We start from the raw sequence: 7,781 nt of genomic DNA, 5'->3' as shown, positions 1-7,781 counted from the left end.
CTCCAGTGGTGATTTATGCAGATATTGAGGCCGCTTTGGAAAACTATCAAACGGCATCAAATAATCCAGAGGCATCTTTTACATTGCCTAAACAAAAACATACTGCATGTGCAGTATCATTTTATGTTGCTCATAAATACAACCCAGATCTTAACAAATTATGGACTTATGAAGGTAAATAAATTAAAATATAAAATTATAAGTTTAAATAAATAATATTAATTTTCCTATTTATAAATTACAGGAGCTGACTGCATGAAGATGTTCGTGCAAACATTAAAAGATGAGACGATGGCCCTCTACCAAAAATATTGGAAAGACTGCAAGGAACCAATCCACGCGTTCGATATTGATGATGAGGACTACCAGGAGCATGGGAACTGTTATGCTTGCGAAGAACCCATCGAGATGGACGATCGGGATAAATATTTTGACCAATTTAGTGGTAAATACCAGGGTCCTATCCATAAAAAATGTAAAATTAGTTTTAAATTAAGTAGTGCCTTTTTCCAGTAGTTTTTCATAATTTGTCAAGGTATGATATTCATTTATTTATAAATGAATTAGGTGGGGAACTCAGGCCGATTCCCTCAACAAAAGAATTATATATTGCATTAAACCAAACCATTTTTCAAAAAGTGGTAGCAAATTATTCGATTAAGTATATAGATTCGAATAGGTTTTTGAATTCCAGCCTACAAAAATTAGCCTCAAATATGGAGGACAAAGATTTTAAAATATTAAACTCAAAATTTAGTGGTGAAAAATTCCAACAAATGAGGAGAAAAGGAGTATTTCCTGATGATTCTTTAGATAGTTTTAGTAAATTTAACGAAACAGAGCTTCCTCCTAGGGAATATTTTTACAATAAATTAACAGATGAAGAATGTAGTGTAAGCGACTACAATTTTGTCAAAGAAATTTGGGCTTCTTTTCATTGTAGATATTTAAGAGACTACATGACTATATTTAGAAAGTGATGTGCTGATTTTAGCGGATGTTTTCGAAAACTTTCGCAATATATGCAAAAAAATGTATAGATTAGACCCGGTAAATTATGTTTCAACTCCATCTATTTCATGGGATGCTATGATGAAATATACAAAAGCAGAGTTAGAATTCATAAGCGATCCTAATATGTATAACTTTTTAAAAAGAGGGATATGCGGAGGTTGAACTCAGTGCACTCAGAGAATTTCTATATATTGAGGGAAATAATTTATATGGTTGGGCGATAAGCCAAAAACTACCATTTTCAAATTTTAAATTTTTAAGTGAGAATGAAATTAATATGTTTGTTGCAATGCATAATTTCCATAGTTTAGAAATATTTGGAGGGAATTTAGCAGCTATTGAATCAACAAAGACTTCAATCCTTTATGATAAACCAATATATATTGGATTCACAGTTCCAGAATTATCCCAATGGTTAATGTACGACTATTATTATAACTTTCTATTGGTAGAATGTCCATCAGCAAAAATAATCTAATATATATGGATACGGATTCATTTATAGTTTCATGTGAGGAAGATGTATATAAAGTAATGAGAGAAAACCCAAGTCGCTTCGACACATCTAACTATGAGGGCATAAACACATTTATTATAATATAAAAAAACCTATTGACGAGGTAAAGTACCGGTGACGAACCTGCATGCGAAACCCAAAATATCTGATATCAATTTTATTATCCCAAGATATTAATAAAATTAATTAACTTAAGAACAAAAACAACAAAATAAATCTAATATTCATCAATCTATTTAAACAATTATTAATGCCTTATATAAGATAAAAATAAAAAAAACCATAATTAAATTTGTATATACATTTTTATTTTACAACACATTTTTATGTATAATTTTATTCAATATTTTTAATATATTCATTTACTATTACATCATCTTCTTTAGTCATTAATTTTAGATAATAATCTTTTTCTTCAATTAATTCCGAAAAAATGTCATCCTTATCTGGGAATGTTGGAATGCCGTGATTTTCTTCTTGTGTCTCTGGAATAAAACATGGCGTATCCGGTACATCGTCTTCTAATATTGAAATGTCCTGGGTACTTGGAACGATCCAATCATCATCAAGGCCGATATTTGGGGGCGCAGGCTAATTCCATTTGGGTGTGATCATATCATAAAATTATGTGAAAGAAATAGTTTTCACATCATCAAATAATTCCCCTAGTGTTTTAGATCCGAGACTTGATAGTGGGCAAAGATCATCACCCGATTGAGTATCTTCAAATATTATGCAGATTTGACTCATATTTTTTTTTTGTTGTTTTGGATTTAGTTCAAACACCGTCTTGTGCTATTAAATTTAAACTAAACATTGGAATCCTAAAATATTCATTGAGACCTATCGATCCTTGAAAACTGAAAACAGGTTGTTATGGTTGATTCGTGTAAGAATAAAACACATAAAAACAACCCCGAATTTTCCAGGTCGAAGAATTGAGGAAACCAATCAAAGGACCTGGGAGACATGAAAGACAGGATAGGAAGATGTGAAAAGTAGGAAACAAGATGCTTTGATTTGTATATATTTGTAATTATTTTGTATTTGTATTTACATTTTTACATTGCATTTACATTAATCACAAAATAAAATCATACTCATTTTCAGAATCATATTCATATCCTTCTACCGCTATTGGCAAGCCGTCAATAGCTCAGTCCTGGAATCAGATGAAAATGAAATACGACGGGGTCTCGTAGTCCGGAAGACTCCTATGTCTTCTTCCGACTCGTCATCATCGGATGAAAGAATGTTAGGAATATCAAAGATGTGATAATAATTTATCTGATTCCGGATGGGTACACCATCACACTCCTCATAATGGTCAAAAAAGTTATCCAGAGAGTAATCGATGTTGCATAAATCACAGGTTACTAGTGGATCCATATTCAACATCAAATTATACGAATAAAATATAGGTGTACAAAATTGTATATAAAAATTATTCTTATTCGGCACGAGCCTGATATTTTTTTGATTTTTCTTACACGTGCAACAAGAATATTTTTCATACGCAAGTTTGTACACCATATTTTACCATATTTTCGTCACTAAAATTGATATCAGATATTTTGGGTTTTGCATGCAGGTTGGTCACTTGTACTTTACCTCGTCAAGAAGTTTTTTTTATATTATTTAGAGCATGCGTAATTAAGCATTATAATCGAGGTCTGCAAATTTCTAAGGAAATGTTTCACAAAAATAGATTTATATTAGCATTTGATTTATCTGCGGATCACTTAAATTCAAGTGTTTGTTCTAACTTGATATTTCAAGGAGCAATAAGATTAGAAGGACGATTGTCTGAACCTCTTTCTGAGGCTGTACCAAGTCTTGTTTATTGTGAATACGAATCTATGATTGATATTGATAAACATCGAAATATTCGGGTACTTCTTTAAAACTGAATACAAAACAAATCATGGACTTGCTTTCAAGCAATCAACAAATACCCAGCATTATTTGTGGTTAACACTGATTATTCAAACCAACCAGGAATGCATTGGGTTGCATTTTACTTCTATAAGAAAAAGTCGGCTGAATTTTTTTATTCTTACGGGCAATATCCCCAGGAAAAAGAATTTGATACATTTTTTATTTTATATATTTATAGTTTTTAATGGATCATCCCAAGATATTAATAAAATTAATTAACTTAAGAACAAAAACAACAAAATAAATCCAATATTCATCAATCTATTTAAACAATTATTAATGCTTTACATAAGATAAAAATAAAAAAAAAACCATAATTAAATTTTTGTATACAATTTTATTTTACAACACATGTTTATGTATAATTTTATTCAATATTTTTAATATATTCATTTACTATTACATCATCTTCTTCAGTCATTAATTTTAGATAATAATCTTTTTCTTCAATTAATTCCGAAAAAATGTCATCCTTATCTGGGAATGTTGGAATGCCGTGATTTTCTTCTTGTGTCTCTGGAATAAAACATGGCGTATCCGGTACATCGTCTTCTAATATTGAAATGTCCTGGGTACTTGGAACGATCCAATCATCATCAAGGCCGATATTTGGGGGCGCAGGCTAATTCCATTTGGGTGTGATCATATCATAAAATTATGTGAAAGAAATAGTTTTCACATCATCAAATAATTCCCCTAGTGTTTTAGATCCGAGACTTGATAGTGGGCAAAGATCATCACCCGATTGAGTATCTTCAAATATTATGCAGATTTGACTCATATTTTTTTTTTGTTGTTTTGGATTTAGTTCAAACACCGTCTTGTGCTATTAAATTTAAACTAAACATTGGAGTCCTAAAATATTCATTGAGACCTATCGATCCTTGAAAACTGAAAACAGGTTGTTATGGTTGATTCGTGTAAGAATAAAACACATAAAAACAACCCCGAATTTTCCAGGTCGAAGAATTGAGGAAACCAATCAAAGGACCTGGGAGACATGAAAGACAGGATAGGAAGATGTGAAAAGTAGGAAACAAGATGCTTTGATTTGTATATATTTGTAATTATTTTGTATTTGTATTTACATTTTTACATTGCATTTACATTAATCACAAAATAAAATCATACTCATTTTCAGAATCATATTCATATCCTTCTACCGCTATTGGCAAGCCGTCAATAGCTCAGTCCTGGAATCAGATGAAAATGAAATACGACGGGGTCTCGTAGTCCGGAAGACTCCTATGTCTTCTTCCGACTCGTCATCATCGGATGAAAGAATGTTAGGAATATCAAAGATGTGATAATAATTTATCTGATTCCGGATGGGTACACCATCACACTCCTCATAATGGTCAAAAAAGTTATCCAGAGAGTAATCGATGTTGCATAAATCACAGGTTACTAGTGGATCCATATTCAACATCAAATTATACGAATAAAATATAGGTGTACAAAATTGTATATAAAAATTATTCTTATTCGGCACGAGCCTGATATTTTTTTGATTTTTCTTACACGTGCAACAAGAATATTTTTCATACGCAAGTTTGTACACCATATTTTACCATATTTTCGTCACTAAAATTGATATCAGATATTTTGGGTTTTGCATGCAGGTTGGTCACTTGTACTTTACCTCGTCAAGAAGTTTTTTTTATATTATTTAGAGCATGCGTAATTAAGCATTATAATCGAGGTCTGCAAATTTCTAAGGAAATGTTTCACAAAAATAGATTTATATTAGCATTTGATTTATCTGCGGATCACTTAAATTCAAGTGTTTGTTCTAACTTGATATTTCAAGGAGCAATAAGATTAGAAGGACGATTGTCTGAACCTCTTTCTGAGGCTGTACCAAGTCTTGTTTATTGTGAATACGAATCTATGATTGATATTGATAAACATCGAAATATTCGGGTACTTCTTTAAAACTGAATACAAAACAAATCATGGACTTGCTTTCAAGCAATCAATAAATACCCAGCATTATTTGTGGTTAACACTGATTATTTAAACCAACCAGGAATGCATTGGGTTGCATTTTACTTCTATAAGAAAAAGTCGGCTGAATTTTTTTATAGTTACGGGCAATATCCCCAGAAAAAAGAATTTGATACATTTTTTGATTTTATATATTTATAGTTTTTAATGGATCATCCCAAGATATTAACAAAATTAATTAACTTTAGAACAAAAACAACAAAATAAATCCAATATTCATCAATCTATTTAAACAATTATTAATGCTTTATATAAGATAAAAATAAAAAAAAAAAACCATAATTAAATTTTTGTATACAATTTTATTTTACAACACATGTTTATGTATAATTTTATTCAATATTTTTAATATATTCATTTACTATTACATCATCTTCTTCAGTCATTAATTTTAGATAATAATCTTTTTCTTCAATTAATTCCGAAAAAATGTCATCCTTATCTGGGAATGTTGGAATGCCGTGATTTTCTTCTTTAGTCTCTGGAATAAAACATGGCGTATCCGGTACATCGTCTTCTAATATTGAAATGTCCTGGGTACTTGGAACGATCAAGGCCGATATTTGGGGGCGCAGGCTAATTCCATTTGGGTGTGATCATATCATAAAACAAGAAAGGAAAGCTAACTTCGGGCGGAGCCGAAGTTGAAATACCCTTGCAGAATTTTCTATAAAGTAAATATTCATATGGTAAAAAAAAACATATTTATCCCATTTAGCCAAACACTCAAAAAGTAGGGTTTCACGTGACAAATTGAAAATATTGATATCGAATAATGGGATTTTGTGGGACTAACAATCATAAAATTTAGATGAATTTAATTTTGGGTCCACAGCCCTTTTAGGTATAGGGGTTTTTATTTGTCCATGGGATTTATCCCTTGCTTTAATGAACACCTTCAAGGGTCATTACAAGGACACGTGCAAGGGATAAGTTGCACAACAGGTATCTCAGGTACGAACTTTGGCACCTATAATAACAGGTAATACCCTATTTCTGATTGGTCGAGTCGGAAATAAAATGATCCTAAAAATTGTGACGGCAAATATTTATAACCCAAAAATTACAGAACAGGTAGATCAGGTAGATACAAAACATGGTTTTTATTACCTTTTAAAAAACGGATGAAATTGCGTAACCCTCAAGGGTTAAGGTCATTTTTTTATTATTTTGGATATTACCTAACTTGGCTATATGTATATTGGCACATCCACTAATCCGCAGATCAGTCAATGACAAAAATTTATTGAGTGACGACTTTACTCTGCCAGATAGCAGTGAGAAGTATTTTATTAAAAAGTCAGTGTGAAAAAGTATTTTTTTAAGTGCAAAAATAAGTGTGAGAATAGTATCTCTATAAAAGGAAAATATAGTGAATAGTGTATTTAAAAATAGTTTTCAAATTACACTTGAAACAAAAAATTTGGTAAGTCAATCACCCAACTTTCATCTTAACAATTCTTATTTGCTATTATTTCTTATTTACGTTTCCAAATAATTAATTTCTATAATTTTCCATTTTCATAATTATACCCTTGCAGAGGGTATTATAATTTTTTATAATTTTTCAACTAGCACCAAAAAAAGATGCCACCTATATCACAATTGTCACAGGAGCAACGGGGGCAAGCTGCTTTAAATAGAAGCAGGGCTCGCTACGAACAAAATGCATCCCAAATAAGGGTTCGGAATTCTGAACACATCGCCAATGTTCGCGCCAATAACCCGGACCTGCGGGAGGAAAGTCGGGCACGGGAAGCCACAGCGCGCGTCACTTGGAGGCGAAGTGAAAGAATCCGTAACATTGAGCGAATTCGGGATGCTGAAGGACATGCTCATCGCCGACAGGACCCCGGGGAGCGCCAACGAGAGCAGGTGCAAGACACTGCTCATCATGCCACTCGGAGGACCGATCCGGAGTACCGAATTCCCGAACGGATTCGGGATATGGAGGCACGTGCCAATCGCCGAGAGGACCCCCAGGAGCGCCGACGAGAGCAGGTACCAAATACTGTTGACCATGCCGCTCGGAGGACCATTCCGGACCATCGAATTCCCGAACGGATTCGGGATATGGAGGCGCGCGCGACCCGCCGAGAGGACCCCGAGGAGCGACGACGAGAGCAGGTGCAAAGCACTGCTGACCATGCCGCTCGGAGGACCGACCCGGAGTACCGAATTCCTGAACGGATTCGGGATGCCGCAGCGCGCGCTTATCATCGGCAGGACTCGGAGGAACATGCAAGGGAACAGGAGAGAAATACTGAGGAGCACCGACAACGACGAAGGAATCCGGAAGAGAGGC

This window comes from Drosophila ananassae, chromosome XR, assembly GCF_017639315.1.
Source record: "Drosophila ananassae strain 14024-0371.13 chromosome XR, ASM1763931v2, whole genome shotgun sequence".
NCBI classification, from domain to species: Eukaryota; Metazoa; Arthropoda; class Insecta; order Diptera; family Drosophilidae; genus Drosophila; species Drosophila ananassae.
This window is presented reverse-complemented; position numbering follows the sequence as displayed.